This window comes from Agelaius phoeniceus, chromosome 4, assembly GCF_051311805.1.
Source record: "Agelaius phoeniceus isolate bAgePho1 chromosome 4, bAgePho1.hap1, whole genome shotgun sequence".
Taxonomy (NCBI): domain Eukaryota; kingdom Metazoa; phylum Chordata; class Aves; order Passeriformes; family Icteridae; genus Agelaius; species Agelaius phoeniceus.
This window is the reverse complement of record NC_135268.1, coordinates 37,412,264-37,432,549: the sequence shown is the minus strand read 5'-3', so window position 1 is coordinate 37,432,549 and position 20,286 is coordinate 37,412,264. Positions and strand designations below refer to the sequence as shown.

The window sequence follows — 20,286 nt, the reverse complement described above, 5'->3', positions numbered from 1 at the left end:
TTCCACTGTTTGAGAGTGATACCTGTCCAGGTTAATGTGTCTCATCATTAAGTGTCTGCAGAATTAGTAAGGACAGTGATGTGTATCCTCTGTCATCATTCCTTCCCAATTTACAGAGCAGTTTTGACAGAATTTACAATAGAGGTCAAATTATGTCCTTCAACACAGTCCAAGGAGATATCTTTGCTCATATACAGTGGAGGAGATGTAGCATTTAACTATTTTTTTTTTCCTTGATGACAGTATAAGTATCAAGAACAAAGGAAAATATATGGACAGCATTACTAAAGCAAACTTAATTATTCCCGGATCTCTCTCAGATCCACAGGCTGAATAATTTTAATGTTGATTCTTACAATACTTTATTTCCTTGTTTTGCTCCTGATGAGTTTATAGCAGGAGATAAAATAAAGTCAGCTCAACAAACTGAGACACTACAGTCTGGTTACTTTATATTTTAAAGTGTTAGTGGGACAAGTTAACATTCCATCTCAGAAATAGTATTCACATGTCTGATGTTCATCTGCTGAGGCTCTCATTTGCATCTTCATAGCCCAGTTTCAAAATGCCACACCAAAAATACTCAACTTACTCATTTTGTAGAATAGTGCATCTGAAGAAGAAAAACTGATTTTAAGTGAAAGTTGAAGCTACTTCAGTTAACTAAAGAGAATAAATGGCTTGAAAAGAAAGGCCACAGATCAAACAAACTTCTGTCCTTGGAATGAGATTATATTTATGAATAAAGGGACAAGATCCTGAGAAAAATATTGTAGAAACACAAAGGAACTAATTGTTAAAATATGGGGTCAAACTTTTTCTACCTTCTAAGGACTACTTAATGATCCTTAGCAAAGAAGTTCTCTGCTATTAATAAATTTCTTTCAGAGTAATTTATTCTGAAATTTTTCCGTACCTTTTGGAGTTAATATTTAACTCCTAAGTAATTTTCTAAGAATGCACAAACCATGCCTAAAGAATAAAATGCAGAATTACTTTGAGAAAGAAAATGTCCTCCTGATCAGATCTGGTCAGATCTGATCTAAGGAAACTGCCAAAACCTCTCTATTTTTTGCTGTTTGAAACCAGCCTAATAAAGCAGAAGTAAATATTCTCTAGGAAAAAAGCTCATAGCTGCACATGTGACCTGGTGCAACTTTCTCACCAATAAAAAAGTGAGCTTCCTGTACTTGCAATTACTATCTGTGTTAACAAATCCTAGACATCCTTGCACAGCCCAAATGACAGACAAAAACATTAAAAAAAATTAAACAAGGCACTGTCATCAATCATTATGCAGAGTAATTGAGAGCAATTTACTTATCTTTCATAAAGAGAATGAAACAAAATAAAGTGAAAACGAAGGCAGACAGCCAAGCTAGTAAACACTGTGAAACAGCTGAATAAAAAAGCAAGTTCATTAAAATAAGGCATTACAAAAAACTGAGACCTGAGCTTGACAGGTATACACTATTTAATTTTAATATTATCTTCAAGAGATTTTCTGAGGGAAAAAACCCAACTTGCCAAAGTATCTAAAGTTTCTAATCCATGCCCTGTTTCAACTTCTAGTCCCTTGTTCTTTTTTAATGTGGCTATTCCTTTTAGAGGTCTGTTCTTATGTATTTCACTTCAGGTTTGTCCAGGTATACTCTGGATTGACTGAGATTACACTTGAGATCACAGAGCAATTTCAAGCAACCATAATGGAAGGGATACAGATTAGGAAGGAAAGGCACAGGTATTCTCAACTGCTCCCTCTCCACCCCAAAAATTCACAAGCTGCCACATATGGGGCGTAGGTTCAACAAAAGCTCTTATTCGGTAATTTTACCATATGTTCTTCAGCAGGGGCTCTCCAAACTTGTGTTGTCATACATGAAAGTAACAAGAGATGCCAAGGGAATCATCACTTTGCTGCTAATATTGAAGCTAGGAATTTGATCAGTGCTTTGGCAATTGCATGAAAGACCATTTGAACCCAACTTGTGCAAGCAGATACACTCACATATTCTTCTGACTTCTCAACATGCATATTTTAGCTGCCTTTAATAGAGACTAGGCAGTTTTTTCTCATGGTATTAACAAGACAGATTTATTTTACTCTTTTTTTTTTAATTCAGTCAAAAAACCCCTACCTGGTTTCTTCTGTCTTTCATGTCTTCAGATGTTCTGCATGGTTGTGTAGTAGCTGCCAGACTTGAGGAGTTAGGATGAAAGATACCAAAAAACTGGGACGCTGTGTTTCGCAGCACGAAGAGCACTGAATCCTGCAGGATGCCATATGCTCCAGGTTCCTATCAGCTCCCAAAGGGTAGCACTTTACAAGTTTGGGCCTGAAAACATTTTACTTCTTACTCATACAAGAAGTGAAAGATCAAGTTTACAGAAGATAAATGCTATATATAGTCCCATTTTATGAAACTATATTTTTTAATACCAAGTACGGTTCTTGGCTGAGATTTTTATAAGATGTCAACATGTTTCATTTATATAACTTTTATGAAATACATGTTTATTTAAATGATTGAATCTTTTGGTTACTTTAATATCCTATCTTAGGTGATGTAAATTGTATTAGTCTTGTTGCAGTTCTCTCATGTCTCTGTCTAGAGACTACCAAATTCCCTGTGAAGGAAGAAAAGCCTTGGCTGAGAAAGTTTTTTCATATTTATATTAAGGAAAACAGTTTACAAATGTGTCATCATTTTAATTAGGCTTATATTGTCATTTATTTTTATTTCATTTTTAGCACTATTCAGTGCTAAAAAATATTTATAAATATATATTTTAAACACATACACTGTCTTCCTGAAACTTATACTGTCACTAAAGATTAATGTCAGCAATGTTTCTGTTGTGAGCAACAGATGAAGCGTATTTCCATGCCTGCTTTTTCTTCAGACAAAAAAACACAATAAATTTATTTTATTAAGCATCATCTGCAGCATACTCAAATATTTATGTGCAATGCTTTGCTTACCTGAGTTTTACACAAGGATACCATATGACTGATATAATGTTTTAAACAACCTTTGGTTTTTCAATTGCAAGAGAATTCATCCTATCTATACATATATAAATTACACAAATTTATGATGAATCCGTGGGACAACAAGCTTTTCAGGTCACATCACTCATAATTAGAACTAATTAAAATGTGCCAAAGAAAGGATAGAAATTTATCACTGCTCGTTAAACCTGTAAAGACTGTGTTAATTAGATGTCAGACTCAGTAATTCACACAAATATTTGCTGCCAGTCTAAATTTAGTGAAAAAAATAAACACATTTATAGCCACTGCAACAAAATGAGACAGGTACTGTTGAACTGAAAGGGTTAAAATCTTTCTGTACTACAAATCACATTCTTATATGTTCTATCTTTCAAACAATATGTGTGAGTTCTTCTGCTAATTTTCCCCAAAACTTAAGTATTCCTTTGCTAAAAGCAAAAGGTTATGTCCCACCATAATTTTTCTAACTTCCTATTTTGAAATATTGCTTACATGAATTGTCATATATTAATTTGCAAGAATTAATTGAAAATCAATATTTATTAACCATTATTACACTATTCCATCACCTATGTTCTTATTGAAGTTCTTATACTGTTTTATCACCTAGTACAACCAGGAAGGGATTCCATTGTGCTCCCCAAAATTTATAGCCAAAGCCTTTAGTGGATCAGCTGATCCTTTCCACAAGACATCTCAGAGGTCAAACCATTTTAATATAAGACACTGAATGCATTAATTAATTTGAAAGCAAATCATTAATTCAAGACATAATAATAAGTCAGAATGTAAAAGCATAGATCATGCTATTGCAGATTAGCAGCATGTATAACTTGTAACTACAGCTTCACTTGACTCTTCATAGGGCTGCTGGTAATTGGGAAGAGGAATGTATGTTGATAAAAACTGAGGATTTTCACCTGTGGACCTCTAAAGGACAAAAAAATACCTCATCCAGTCCGCTCTCATTTGAATTACTCAACTGCAAAAAAGGGATGTTTAGATAAGCACAACTCCCAGGATCAAGACCTAGTTACCTTGGTTAAACTCAAGCCTTGATAAAGCAAGAGAGCTACAACTAGTTTTAGTTTCAGACATTAATTTATAGTATCAGAGAGTCATTTAGGTTGGAAAATACCTCTAAGATCATTGAGTCCAACTGTTAACCCACCACTATGTTTGCCACTAAACCACATTTCTAAGTGATACATTTAGAAAAGTTTTAGATACTTCCAGGGGTGGTAACCCCACCACTTCCCCAGGCAGCCAGTTCCCGCGTTGAATACTCCTTTTGGTGAGGAAATTTTTTCCCTATATCCAAGCTAACCTTCTTCTGGTGCATCTTGAAGTCATTTCCTCTTGACCCATCACTTGTTAGCTGGAAGAAGAGACTGACCCCTACCTTGCTGCAATCTTCTATAGCTAGCTGTAGAGAACAATAAGGTCTCCCCTCAGCCTCCTCTAATTCAGTCATATTTTATTCTGTCTACTGGTTCAATTAATACTGCAAAAATGTTCTCATCCTGAAAGAAGATGATTTAGTTGCCTCCCTCCCCCCACCCTCCCCTAGAATCCCCACTTAATCAAAATACCCAAAACATTGTGGGTGACTTGGAATATCAAGCTGCCATGTTTCAACAAACCAAACTAGTAAACCAGAAACCACATAAAATTTTAAAGTAATGGTGTCATCAGGTTTAAATCACACATCTGTTCCACTCCCCACCCACAAAGTATACTTTACTTCTATCTTCCCATCCTTTCCACAACTCTTCTCTTCATCTGCACTGTGACAGATGCTTTTTTTTTGAGTTGATTTTAGCTGATTGTTTGTGAGAGGCAAAGCACCCACAGATGTCAGCTGTTGTTTTATCAGACTTCCTGAGACAATCGGATAAATTTGGAACAGACAGTGAACGTTAAACCATGAATACATTTAGAACAAGGCTAGAAATAGTACAAAACTATTCTTCCTAATGTGAATACATGATATTCTATCACAGCAGCAACACAATCACATCACCAGTTGAAAAGACACACAGACAGCTTTCATTTTGTCTGTCATAGTTACAGCTTTTGTAAACCAAATGACTGTTTGTACCAAAAACTGAACCTCAGTAAAATTGGTACACTGTGAAAGAACGAAAGCAGCCCTTGGTTTGATGATCACCACTCAGAGCTCATGACAGCTGACAAAAGAATTAGCCAGACATAACTTCCAGCATTTGACTTTGCAGAGACATTGATGAAGAATACAGGTGATTTCTAATGCAATTTGCTTTCAAATGGCATTTGCATTATGGAAGTGAAAAGCAAGAGCAATAATATATTTTTTTTAATATTTTTCTCTACACCTTAAGCAGAAAGTATTAGACAGTCCTTGGAAATTCATTATATAATGTAAAGGTGTAAAGCTTTTTTATAACTTTATAGCTCATCCTCTACAAACTGATGCTACAGCATCACAAGTATCGTAACCACTTGAAGTATGTGGACCTTGTAAAAATGTCTTACAGTAACATTAGTAGTACGTGCCATAATGGCAAACATGAGCACTGGATAACATAAAAATGTCCTGTCAAAGAAGAATAAAACTCCAGAATTCACTCTGAATTTACCAGCAAAAGATGGGCTTCAAAAAAAAATGTATATGGATTGTATAGTTACTGAATTGTTCTAAAATCTTTGAAGAGTGGACAAAGCAAACACAAAAAGGAGGTTAAAATGCTGAAGACAGTGAATACTGGAGATTTTTTACATGACTGTGAACAAGAAAAATCTGCAAGGAACTGCCTGTTGATGATTTTCTTTTAAGAGAGAAAATAGGAGGAGACGTTTCTAGCAAAAGAGGTAAATCATAAAAAGCAATTGAATCCCAAAGGTACCTTGCAGGGGGCATGGCTTTGTCTTAGAGCTCTGTACATCTGTTATCCAAATTGCAGGGTACTTGGTCTAAAATCTTCAACATGCTGAATGTTCAGATACTGTGTGTCATAGAAATTATGATCTGTAAACTGGTGTACATTGGAAAGGGTGAGAAAATCTTATGCACAAGTGGCTTGAAAATACTGAGGTGAGCAGACAGGGAGTCATCAGTGAGAACTCAGATCAACTTGATTGCTAAACATTTTGAAACAGTAGAAGATCAAACATGTGCCAGAGGAGTAAAAGATAGAAAAATGTTTGCCATCAAATAAACTCAAACAAGATGTCTTAAAGTGTTGGAAATTTTCCCACAATAGTCTGCAATTTTTTGTCACTCTCACTTTACCCCCTCTCCCCCCACTTAAAGCCTTCAAATCCCATAACATGGTGGAATTAGAAAGAAACAATCCTGATTTTTTTTGCCTTTTTTAGTCAACAGTCTCAAAGTAGTCAAAACTATCTTTAAGCTTTTACCCTTTTATCCAATAGTGTTTTCTTTCAGGAAAACTGTCCTCGTACTTCTTACTTGCATCCCCTCATGATCTCTTGGCTTTTTTAATTTTGTGCTTTACCACACAGACAATCAAGGAGAACTAGAATCACCTTGCTCAGCCTTCTTGTAAACGAGTATGCCATGAGGCTTTAACAATTTTTGTAACAATGCAAAAACATGCTCTTTCCTTGTGATGATTTTTTTTTTTAAGTAAAGATTTTGGTCAATCTCTGCATACCATGTTCTCCAATTGCCAAGAATGAGAGGGAAGCACTAATAAAATATGAGTTTAAAACAATAAAATAAATATAACTAAAACCAAGCTCTGGTCCTACAGAACAAGAAAAGTGCAGATATTGCTTAAAACCTTAAAACTTTTAGTAATAATTCATTGTATTTTTTCTGTTTTATTAAAACAGAGCCAATAAATCAGGTGGGATTTGTTTTTCAGTATTACCTGTATAATCATTTGCTCTGCTTAGTAAGAACAATAAATTTTCATTACCTCATGAGAATACTTGAAGTTTATAAGGGGATTTTTCATTATATATTCCCAAGTTGAATGACTTAAGTATAAAGCCATTTTCATATGCTTCAGCTAATGCAAGATAGTAGGCTACAGTATTAAACAAACAAAGGAACAAAACCCCCACAGCAGAAACCACAGGAAATCTGCATGACTGCATGTAAAAAGTACACATTACATATCCAGATATAGCTGTGATCCTTTGTATAACCTTCTAGGGTGAGCACATGAGAAGTTCCAGCAGAATTTCTGGAATCATCCTGTGTCATCCTGTGCCTGCACCAGGTGTCCTTACAGCAGGGCTCAGTTTAGATGGTGATGCACAAACCCAGCCTTGGGTGTTCAGGGGCATCCTCCCTACTTTCTCACTTCTATTCCAAAAAATTGTGTGTGACCCATAATTGAATCATCATATATGATGGTTCATCCCACAAGGATGTTTCTGGAGCTAGGAATACCATCTCCCACTAACTTTTGTCTGGAAATTATGGCCTCATTATGTGTAGAGGTTATGCAGTGCTGCAAGGAGACATGGGCTCCTTTGTACCTGCTGATCGGTTGTTCTGCATATGAAGTGTACCTCAAACTACTGGGATATAGCAGATTTAATGGGTTTAAGCCTTGCATGCATAATCTAAACACATGCACAGGTAGCTCATCTGATGCTTTTAAAAGTATGTATCTTGTTAGATAGACATGGCTTTGCTAGAAATAGCCATAATATTTGGACTTCCAGATAAACCACTTCCAGGTTGGTACCATGAAGTTTATTAACACTACCAGATATACAGAAATCCCAGATAAATGTAAACCTTTCAGGTAATTCAAGACAACTTTTCAGGGTAGAAAAAAGAGAGAGAATCTAAAAAAAAAAAATTGAATTACACAGTCCAGATACCAGAGGTCAGAGAAAGGAGCTTGGAAGTAATTTTATTTCTGTGTGGTTTTCTGAGTCTCTGATAGAACTAGAAAATACAGCTGTTTTGAAATTTCTTCCTAAACCATGTCCCTTCTAGAAATAGATTCTTCAGGATGAAGAGATTAGGCTTTACCTCACTGAAATAGTGAAACTGGTGCTCAAGGCTATCAAACCAAATATCAAATGCTACTCTGCACTAAAGATTAGAAAGCCACTGCAAAAGAGATGAAGGGTGCTGATATTTACTAGAGGTCAAGAAGCAAAAAGAGATTTTCAAATATTTTTTTAAAGTACAGGATAGCCTGCTTAGGAGATCTGTTGCAATCTTATTCAGCTCTACACCTGCCCAAAATGTTCTGCCTCTATTGTGTTGTATTTCTTATGAAAATTTTATATAAATAAGAAGCCTAGAAACCATAAAAAAGCTTACTGGACCACTACTTTTACACATACATGTCTTACACTACATAAAACCGTAGCTTAACAGCGAAAATATGCCAAGAACTACAAAATTAATAAAACTATGATCTTTGTCATTTACCATAAACTAAGTCAAATAAACATTCATACAGAATTGAAAGCTATTAGGTTTTTTAAGCTTTCTGAAGTACAATTTCATTTTGCAGCTGAATTGTGTGGTGTAAGTATTTAACAAATATTCCAAATTAATATAGTTTAGAAAAATATTGCTTGTATCCCAGGAGAAAAAGTGGTAAAGCATAAATTGTTAGAATTTTTTCCTTCTTCTATGTACAGCTTGTCAAAATATTCTCTACAGATATTTCAAGATAATAATGTTTTTTATTTTTCAAGTTATATGACTTTTTGACTTTTTTTCTTCTTTAGATACAAAACCTGCTTTTAACAAAACAATAATTGGTAGTAAATGGTATATAGTTAAATGTAAATCATAAAATACCCAGCTGTAGAATTTCATAAAATATGCACTTTCTCAACATCCTCATGTCTGTATAACTTGTCCTTTAGACCATAATGTGATACATGCTTTCACAATCAAGTGAAAATATTTCGTTATAACAAAACACTGTTTGACTATTTCTTCTTTAGGTCATTTCAAAAACTATATTGAGAGTATTTTACAAGAATTAGGTATCATTGACAACTGTTTAATTCCTTCAAGATTATAGTAAAAAGATAGCCTTTGAAAAATCTTATCTAGCCAAGACTATATATATGGCAAAGTGCAAAACCAAAGCCTTGCTGTCTTTGGTCTTTTCAGGGCACATTAACAAGAAGCTGAGAGAACTGTGCTATTTCTCAATAAAATCTGGAGTAAGCTGTATAACCATATTGTTTGTTTACTCCTAATAACTTGTTTGGATGACTACTCATATCAAGAAACCATCAACATCAATTTAATTCTTCGTAGTAACAATCTTTAGATTTACAGAAAGAGTGTGTTTCATTGAACTATTCAAATGTTAGCACAGTGAAAAAGGTAACTGGATACTCAATAGCAGTAGAAAATCTTTTCTGAAGAGTTTTATTTTCCACTTTTGATAGTCTGCTTTGTTTATCTAAGGAAGTACATATACCCATGGTAAGTGATGTTATAACCTACTTTTGAACAAAGACACTGTACTAAATCAAGCTCAAGATTAGACTGGATTGGTGTTTTTCAGACTACTTACATTTTCACTGTTTTAGTAAAAAGCAGCCTTGAAGACTGTGAGATGCCAAAGAGCCTGTATACGAATTTTATTACAGACATTAATTAGTTTGTCTAACCATATGTTTGAAATACAAGATAATTGCTCATAAGAGGAGAAATGAACCTCCTCTGTAAAAAAGGCAAGTAAGCAGTAGCAGAAAAGGTGTTCATTGATCTGGCTATATTCCAATATAATTTCTCATCACTTTATGGATAAGAACAAATTCATGGCATCAGCCATACACAAGTAACTCAAACACCATTCCCATAGAAATGTAAAAAAGATAGCTAACCGTCATATCCATACTAATTTGTCTACTAGGGAGCTGTACTGTATTTTTCATTACTCATTTGCTCTCAAATCTTTCATGAACATATGCTTGGAAAATCTGAGGCACCAAGCGAGTGGAAAGATGGAACTCAGGTGAAGAGCCCACAGACCAGAAAAAGGACAGATTTTCTCTGTGACTGTGGAAGCTCAAAAAAGTAACATTTGGATAAAAATTTAACACATGTATAAATCTGCCATGGTAGATTTGGGTCATAAAGATACTCTTTTTTTTTGTCTTTTTAAGTGCAATCTTGAGAATGCTTTCATTTAAATACCAATAACACTGTGCTATTTTAAATTACTCCCAGAAGTAAGAGGCTATTCAGTTTCAAGGTGACATTAAGGAACTGACTATTTTCCAGTGTTTTTGACTGCACAAGATCCAAACCTATCTGTGGATGTACAGACAAAATGGTACCTTTATGGATTGCTATTCAAGGTGATGTACTCAATACTGCAAAGAAAAATGAAACGTCAAACCTAAATAATGTATACTTTTTGAGGCTTTTTCAACAGAACAATTTTTCTTGGTTTCTGAATGGACCATCTTCCCAAATAAATAAAAAACCACCACCCTCACTGTTCTTTGAATTAAGAAATGCAGACTGTTTGCATCAGTAGCAATTAACGTTAACCTTGATTAAATAATGTTATTCCCGGAACAGATACTGCTGACTTTCATCCTTCTAGGATAGCTGGGAAGATAATACAACTTCATTATAGAGAAAAATCTGTATCATGAAATTTCTTACTTTCTAACAGGTGCACACTCATCAGGACAGGTGGGCAACAACCCTGCAAAAATCTAATTTGTGCTTTCACTAAGAAAATGAAAATTTTTCATTACTTCTAACATTAATCTGAAGATACAAGTCTCACCATGGCAAACAGTTGACTAAGCAGCCACCATTTATCTTAATTAAAGTTCGTCTTAATCAAGGTACTGTCTGTGAGATATAATGCTACTTAAGACTAAGATTCTTAGCATAGTTGCATGTCTCCCAGAGGGAACATCTATCAAGCTAAATGTATAACTACACTTTAGTCCTACTAAAAACATAAAGAAAGGAAACAAAGAAATTCAAAAATTAATGAAAGCAAACATAGATAGTTTCTTATCCATTGCTTAACTCCTTCAAATAGCTACTATGCTACACTGCAAAGTCATTTTTTCCCCTCACTGATAAACATATCATATATTTTCAAGGCCTTTCCCAAACACATATTCCTAATTTAAATAAAATTGTTGCTGAATTCTTCAGAGAATAAAGAACACAATTTGATCCATCCTAAAGATTTTTGTAAAACTGGAATTTAAAAATTTCTTTGAAACATTACTTCTCCATTTATGTAGAAGTACATTCAAAAAGTAGGAAGCAAGGTCATACTGAAAGAGAAGACATTTCATTTTCTAAGAAGTCCTTTTTTTCATCTGTTCCACTTTTGAATCTATAAACTACCTGATTTTAACTTCAGAACTTGGAATCCTGTACCAAGAAAAGAGTTTTTAGACGATCAGTAGATCCTTTTCCAGAAGGATGAAAACCAGCTTCATTTGTTCAAGAATTTGCTCAAGTTACAGAACATCAGCTGCTTACTAAGGTAATAACAGGCAAGGGAAAATTATTATTTTCTGTTCTACTTTTTATTTCTTTTTCTTTTGCATTAATTCCAGAAATCAATTTAAACTGTGGTACAGCTGTAAATTCAGCCTGTGAACTGTGTAGCTCAGCCTATAGAAAAGTGTCCTTGGCTGAATGAGTCTACACCATGTACCTGGTGTGCATTCTTGGGAAGTGTTCCTTTATTTTTAGGAACACCGGAAACAAGAGACGATATCAGAGAAAGACATTTTTCCTAGGGATGGGGATGGATAGTCAGCAATTCAACCATGAAGAGCTCACCAAAAAGCCTTCCGGATTCTCAAGAGTTAAAAATAAAATAAGCTGATGAGGCTAGAGCAAGTAAATTCCCACAAAGGTCAAAAATCTAAAAGAGAAAGAAAATAAGATGAGCACCTAAACACTGTGTATCTGTAAGCAGTGGATATCAAAAGAAAGATGAAAATCAGAAAGCACCTATACCTCCAATAGAACATTTGGGGGCTCTTAGTGGGTTTTAAATTTTTCATTAATTAAGAATTGGAAACCAATCTTAAAACTATTAGAGAAGTTCGGGGAAGATTACCATGAAAGACTACAGGAACTGATACTGGGATTACAGTCTAAAATAAAGAAATGAAAAACAAGGAGAGGACAAATTACTGGTGTGTACACAATTACCCAGGACAAGACAATTGCAATTCAACCTGACAATGAACTTGCTACTAGAAAGGAGGCACTGGGCCTAAGCAAAGATTATTAAAAAAATTACTAAAAATGCTGAAACAAAAGGAGACCTAAAGCTGAAAGAAACACAGAGACAGATGAAAATCAACCTTTACAGCTACACCTGTTGGAATAAGCACAAGCTCATTCTAAATGTTGGCCTATGACCCCTTGTCATTATAGAAACAAATGGGCAGCCCTACATTCTGCAATTTCCACTATGTTTACTGGCCTGGAGCTGCAATAGCAAGTAAAGAATAATCAGATAAATCTGACCTAAGTTGGCCTATTTTCTTTCCAAAACTGTTCCTCTTTGAAGAAGGCACATATCTGGATTTACATTTAAAATTATATTTACTCAGATTTGGTCCCTGATTTCCAGAAAGCAGCTAACAGGGACACAGTACTGAAAGCTTCAGCAATTACAAGGATTTGTAGTTGTCATTGTTATTTCCCATTACTCTTCCAGCATTGACCCACTGCAGGTATAAAAAGAACTCAATATTAATTTCTGAAAGAATCATATTCATTTCTGAAAGAATCATATTCCTCTACTGCTTTTTTTTCCCCTTTTTCCACCATTTAGACTTCACAGACACAGCAGAGGGACTAGTGTCTCCTATTGAACTGGCTGGTTTTTAAAAGATCTGCAAACAAACAAAGAGCAGCCACTGCCTGTTTAGGATAAGACAGATCAATACTAATGTTTTGGCACTAGAAAAATTAATACAGGGATTATTGTTTCCTGGGCTTTCATTTCAAGAAGAAAGGAGAAAGACCCGGAGAACTGCATACATCAGGATAAAAGTCTAGATTGTACTGACCAGTAACCATTAATTTTTTCTGTGGGTCTGCATAGAGAGAGGTAAATTTTATATACTTTGAGGATCCTCAAAACTGACAAAAAATTACACAGTCACTACTTACTAGTAGTCAGTTAAATAAAAGAGGTGAAAAGAGGCAACATTTTATTACTGACTTAAGAGGCAAACCTCAAAATCACAGAGCTATGACTTTCAACATGAAAGTCATATCAGAAAATTAATATTACATTGGGACAAATTCTTCGCAAACTTTCTGGATTAGCTGTGCCAAGGACAAGACTGCATAGATACTTTTCTGCCCTTCATTATATATTAAATAAATCATGAGGTTTTGGCACATTTAGTTGATTGACTTATTAAAAGACATGCCATCAGATTTCCCTCATGAATTCATAAAGGTTATTGTGCTCAATTAAAATATTAATTCAGAATTTAAATAAAAATAGTCATAGCACCAGTAATCTAAAATTAAGTATCTTCTTTAAACTTAAAAAAATTAATTTAAACCAACCAAATGCTTTAATTTTATTTCATTCCACTAGAATGAGGAAGATGTAACTCAATAATATTGAATCTTCAGGAAGCTGGCAGGACCTGGATTTGTCATGGGAAAAGCAGGCTTGGTGTTCAGCTTTGTGATGCAAACTTAATTTTTACAGCAGGTAAGTGCTGCTATTGCTATGGGGAAACATAAATAAAAGAGTTTACAAGTTACATGATTTGCAATTCTTCTGAGGCCACAGTAAATATTAAAATAGAGACAGATTTCAGCTTTTATATTGTTGGAGATATTGTAGCACTGCTTAGTCTGTAATAACTTCAGCAACTTTCCCCACAGAGGACACCATCCTATTACTCAACCTGACTCTCTACCACATCATTATCACTGAACTTTAGTAGATGGTCTGTTGCCTTGGCAGGGACTCATGAAGATATTAAAGAGGTAGAAGCTAAACATTTTTTCCATGTTTAGCATGGGTATAACTACACAGTAATAGAAAATAGCAATAAAAACTGTTATATCTAAAAAAACAAGTGCTCATCAAGCATAGTCAGCAAGCCCTCACCCCCTTCAGAAAAACTTGACCCTGCAGTGAAATTCACACCCATTACACTGTTGGTTGGACCTTTATCCTTATTAGCCTGGATCAGAGGTGATAATCTGGGGTACTGAATGGGATTTCTCTCCTGTTTCTGGGTGCTGTGGTGTTCTGCTAATGTAAAACAGTTCTAAGACAACAGCACCTAAACTTCACTTTGCAAGGTAGAGAGTGGCAGTTGGAGAAATAAACACCACCATATCAGTCTCATTCTCTGGGAGTCAAACAGATTTGCTGGTTTAAAATCTGGAAGGATCCTGGACTCTGCAATTCCTAGCAAATGGTTTTTGCAATCAATCTCTTTTCTGACTGTAGAACAAAGGAGGTCTGATTTCTATTATGCACTTCCATACATTCCAATTAAGCTTTTGTTAATGCAGCTATGGGTATGCAAATATACAAACATGCAAGTGCACCAAAACCCCCAGTGCACAGAAGACAGGACAGAAAAAAACCCCAGTTTTTCTTAAAACTGGATTTCTTAGATTTCTTAAAATTTAATCAAATTGTGCAGTCTACTAACTTTATTCTCTGTTTTAACAAGGGATAATAATCACATTTGTATGGCCATTCTCTTTTGATTAAAACTCTTCATACTTTCATTTCCTTCTCAAATACTTTTTAACATGTAACCAGTCCTTTATTCCACCTCAGTATTTTTTCACAATTTTTCCAGCAGCAAAAGTGAGTCACACAGAGCAGTAAATTCTAACCTTGTCTCTAAGCTCAGTCTTTCATTCACCAACCTCCAACAAATCCTTTAATCCTCGCCCCCACCTTATCTGTATCAAAAGCAGTATTGGAGCTCACAATCTTTACCACAGAAAGGCTTTAATTAGACTTCCTCTCCAAGTGTTGGAATCAATTTTTTATTGTATAGAAAAGGAAATACACCTATCAGTGACCAAAATTTAATAGAAGTGTGCCCAGGGCCTTTGCCTAAGTTTTAGTTCAAGCAGTATACAAGTGTATAGTGAAACTCTAGCTGGGTTTCACAGGTACTTTTCTATAAAAAGGTGAAACACTTGGTGGTGTGCAGCTGGCTTGAAATTGGCAGTCCCTAAAAATCATGAGCTTGTTTCTACAAAATCAGAGGGATAAACAGAAAAAAAGCAAATTCAAACTCAGATCATGTCCCTTTTTGACAGCTCTATTTTTTGTTACAGATTAGCCTGGTTTTGTTACAGATTAGACTGAGGAACAATGTCCTCAATGCCTTTAGTACAGTATTACTTCATACTTGTAAACTTTTATGAGCAACATGTTAAGACTGAGATTTCTTTTCTTATAGAACTGAAGACCAAGGATTTTTGTGCAACATTTCAGCACCTGGAAAACATTAAGTTTCTTAATCACGAATTTTGCTGAAACCTGTACACTACCTCAGCAAAAAGGATCTATGCCTGTTTTCTAAGCCATGTAGAAAGTATTCCAAAACCCGCTGGAGTCATGGCTGCAGTACCATGGTGGCCTGGGGGTGACAGGGCAATTGCAGACCTGGGCAGTTCCAGGTCACAGATCTAGACTCAGATACCAGAAGCAGCATCCAGGCAGCTCTAAGTGAGCTCCCACCACACTGTGCAAATTTTGGCCAAAGGTCTGGGCACTGTAGTGGTGTTTCTTAGGATATTCTACTTGTATGAGTCTCTTTCATAATTTATATTAATGCTTAAGGCATAGAATGGCAGCAATTAATCTGATGAAAGAGAATTGAGACCTCAGCAGGGTGAAAAGCAAAGAAAACGCAGCTGGAAAAAGATAGGACATATAATTATGCTATGCAAAACCTGGAATCAAGTTTTAAAATTCTAAGCAAAAGTGGTTCTACCTTGAAAATAGAGCAGAAAATGAGCATGAATCAATCTATTATTCTAATAGACCTTGGAAATATCTAATGGAAGCCATGGAAAAACACTATTGTGAATCATGATGCATTAAAAAAAAAGCAATAAAACATTAGGAGATTATAAAAATGCAATTACAGCCAACCTTTTTGAGAGATTCCTCAGTGTTATGAAACAGCAAAATAATATTATTAAGCTTGTTTCTTTTTAGACATTTCAGGAATATTTAATATCATCTTCTTCCAAATGAACAGTGAACTATATAATCTTAGTTATTAAAATGTATCCTAAATAAGTTTTACATTGAATGTTTCCTACTTATATATAGAAGACATATATAAGTAATGACATATCCAAGAACTGGAAAAAAAAAAAAAAGAAATAAAATGTGTCAGATCAGATAAAATTGAAAAATCTGAGTTTTGAGCATGGAGTAGCAAACCTTTGATCACTGGAAACCAAAACTTAATGAAAAATTGTATTTTGTTTCTGTATATTAATTTCATTGAATGCTCTTTTTCCTCTAGAAAGAACATGAGGTTGGGGTTTTTTGTTTTTCCCCTGTTACTTGAATCAGGCCTTACCAAGAAAAGCAGGTACATCACAGTGGAAAAGCCAAGAGGAGATCCAGTGCTACAAGTCTGACTGCTAAACTTCACTAGCTCAAGACAGTGCACATGAGCTTTACAGATGCTAATCTTCCATTTGAATTGTGGTAAAATTTTGTTCAAAACCTGAATTGCTATTTAAGACATTGTCTTTTAGAAGTAGAGAGCAGGGAATCCTGCCTGCTTCAAAGTAGTTTGAAAAGGTAGAAATATGAAATCCTAAAGTACGTTACCACTAAAAAAATAAAAAAAACAAGAAAGTTGGAAAATTTTGTTCTGAATTTATTTTACTAATTATCTATAAATGTTTTATTATATGTCTTAGATGCATAACTATGCCCCAAGGATAGCTTGGAGCATTGCCTTGTTACAATATGAATAAAGTAGGATGCCTCTGAGATTTATAACAAATGTCTTAATGAGTATATCAAATCAAAGAACAGTATATCTAGTTCTTTCAAGATAAAGTTCTGTAGATCAGAAAGAATCTCCATTATAATCAGAACTATCACTAGACTATGAAACCAAAGAACCAGCAGCTCAGCAGTAAAAAAATCCATTTGTTTTATATATTGATCCATTCTACACGTATCAGGTCTACTCCAGTGTTACTGCTTTGCTTTGTTACTGCCAATAGAAGGCCTAGATCAGCAGAAGATGGAGCTGCTGGAAACTTTCCACTTGGAAGAGGAAAAAGAACAAAAGCATCACATTGACCTAGATCACATGTAGCAGACACAGAAAAGTGAACAAATGTGGTTTAAAATAAGCCTGCTGCCAGGGGTAAAAAAGAGATCAGAATCGTAATCATTCTTTCACCAAAACAGTGCCCCTGCTGAGTCTATTGTAAACTGGATGAACAATTAAATACAACTCATCATGCTCTACTTACAAATTTGAAATCTTATTGAAAGATTAGTTTTGGCTTTTTTTTTTTTACAAAGTATGTTAAGTAAATAAGCTAAGAGGTAGATAGCTGTTGCAAATTGATTAGTTTAGCCACCTGAAAGTTAAAGTTGGAAAGAGAGCAAAAAAGAAGAGAGGGGAGAGGAGGACTCATAACCAGAAAACATTAGTAACCTGAGGGCAGTGAAAAGACCCACTTCAGGGATATTGACTTTACTGAGTGTTCTGTGCTGGCAACATAAAAACGACAACTGTGTGTTTGTCAATTTATTTCCTACTGAAAACAAGCTCCATCCTTAGCTTTCAAACTAAATCTACCTTAGAGTGTTCATGGAAATAGAGTGTCTGTCCATCCATTTCTTACCTCCCATCCCATAAATTCTGATATTTGGTTCATTTCAACCAATTTCAAAAGGAGGCAGCAGGAGGACACGAGTTACTACAATATATTTCCTAATGGAGTAGAGAGGACTTAGGTTTGTTTTTTCCCATAAAGTTTGTCATTCAGGTTCAATGTTTTTATATTCTCTTGACATCAGTTAGCCAGTTACAAAAAACACTGCTAATTCCACTTGCCCTTAATAGAGCTGATGCTTAATAGAGCTGACTTCCAGCAGACAAGTATGAGAGAAAGAAAGCCATTTCCTGATAAGAACAAAATTCATCTTAAGGTCTCCAGCAATAACCATAACTCACATAACGTTATATAAATAAAATTCCCAGCAACATACTCTTTGAAGACAAGAAACTTTGCATGCATTGCTTTCCCTTTATTTCCCCTGTACTCTTGCCACAGCTTGCAAAGCTGCTTTTCCACTAAATACATTTAATGTGCTCAGGAGCATCCTCAAGCACTGCCACTATCCTGGCACTAAACTGCTTTCTCTGTAAACTCTCTTATGCTTTAAGGGGAGGTGACTATTTCCAAACTGCTTTTTGGAACCAGCCACTGTCAATGCACACACTCATGTGGCACCTGAGAACCATCTGCAAGCCTGTGGGTCAAAACTGAGGCAAGACAGTTCCAACAATTTATCAAAATGACAGTCAAGTTCCAGTGCCTGGAACATTTCAGTGTTTAATTTCCTCTTGTTTATGTAGCCTAAGTTTTAAACAGCCTGGCTCAGGTCCACATTCTTTTACAAAGACAGGTTTTATTCCTAAGTTGTTATGTTTAACCATTTAACAAATGCCTTGAGAAATACATTAAATAAATAAAGTTGATGACAGCAGAAATGTCACAAATCCATTTTAAGTAAAAATCAATATACAAAGGGGAAATCTTTCATGCTGCCCTTTAATTTTCTTCTATTGCCTTAGACTTATGCTCTATAATTTCATGAGAATGAATTTCTTTTACTGGGGCCCTCCACTGTAGGCTTCATCCTACCGATGGCCTATTGATAAATAGCCACTCCTGAATACACTGTTTTACTGAAGCTATGAGTAATTTCAAGATCAAATACTATACTGTCAAGTGCCAATGTAATTTTTATATTTCAGTAGAGAAAGCTCAGGAAATAATTAGTATAATTACTACATCTAACTTTCCTACTGTTGGCTGGTGTACTAGCTTTAGAAAGCTGGAGCATCAAAGAGGTAGCAAGAGTTCAAAGTTGTGCTGGACTTCAACCAGTCCTTTGGATAACGGAGAAACTTATTTCCCATTCAATAGAAAAAAGGAAGACTGATAGTCTTTGTCTTCTCTCCACTGTGGTTAGGAAAATGAAAAAACTAAAGATACCAATGATCCCCTTTTCCATAAAAAAATAATACGCTGAGGTTTCAGAAAACGGAAATGTCAAATTATTTCAATATACAATAACCAAAAAATAATTTTAATCTGAAAAAATAAAAAGTGTCATTTTTCAAGTGGGAAAAGAGTTAAGATCAAGAGCAAAAAATTAATTTTAGTAATTTATTATTTTTTACTAATCCCCCCCAATTTATCAAAACTTCTCAGAGTCTAAGGTATGAATATTGTTAATCTATCAAATGCCAAATATCAATAGAGTAGTAAAATATGAATAAAGATTTGGGGAAAAACGTTATTTTTTACATAATGGAAGAGTGAAAAAAAAAGAAATAGATTATTGCATCCATGAGTATTAAACTGCAGAAGAATAAGCAAGGAAAGTGCAGAGTCCTTACAAATATACTACTGACATCTCTCATAAATACTAAAACTCTAGGGAGAAAGCCATATCATACAAAAATATTACTAAAATGTTCTAGATAAGGATATAGGAACATATTCTAATTTGAAGCAGTATATTCCACTAGGACAATTCTAACAGTAGTTAGTCTCATCACACTCTCCAAGCATGCAACCTTTTACATTGCTTCTGGTATTGCTTAGCCTCACTGCAAACTCACTACACAAGCACTTTTTTCCTAGGAAATTGATATTCACCTCATTAAGTGCAAAATCTGTTCATTCTCACTAAAGGTGTGGAACAACTCTTAACTGAAGTCAATTAAGTTCATTCAGTGTGCAAAGCAGGACAATACATGCTTTCAAGATTTTGACAAAGTCTATATCAATCTTTTTGGCTTAACCAATCTTGTCACTGATTTAAGATAAGATTTGTTGGGGTGTCTTGTATCTTCATCTTCTTATATTTCTTAAACGTTAGGAATAATAATATAGATTTTCCTTTAGTTATGTAGAGTGCAAGGCATAAAGCAGATCATGGGTTTTCTTGCCTCGTTCCAACTACACCTTACATGTTTAAATTGATATTTGTGAATTCATTTTCCTAAAACTCAAGGCTCAACCATACAAAATTCTGCTT

General features: G+C 34.8%; 1 long non-coding RNA gene across 1 annotated transcript in view; it reads left to right on the top strand.

Moving 5' to 3' along the window:
* LOC143693963 (uncharacterized) overlaps positions 1-13,761 on the top strand; it is a 112,996-nt gene extending 99,235 nt beyond the window's left edge. The window contains exon 3 of the long non-coding RNA XR_013182090.1: positions 13,576-13,761. This is a non-coding gene — a long non-coding RNA (uncharacterized LOC143693963). The remainder of the gene's footprint in view (positions 1-13,575) is intronic.
* The last annotated feature ends 6,525 nt before the right edge of the window (positions 13,762-20,286 follow it).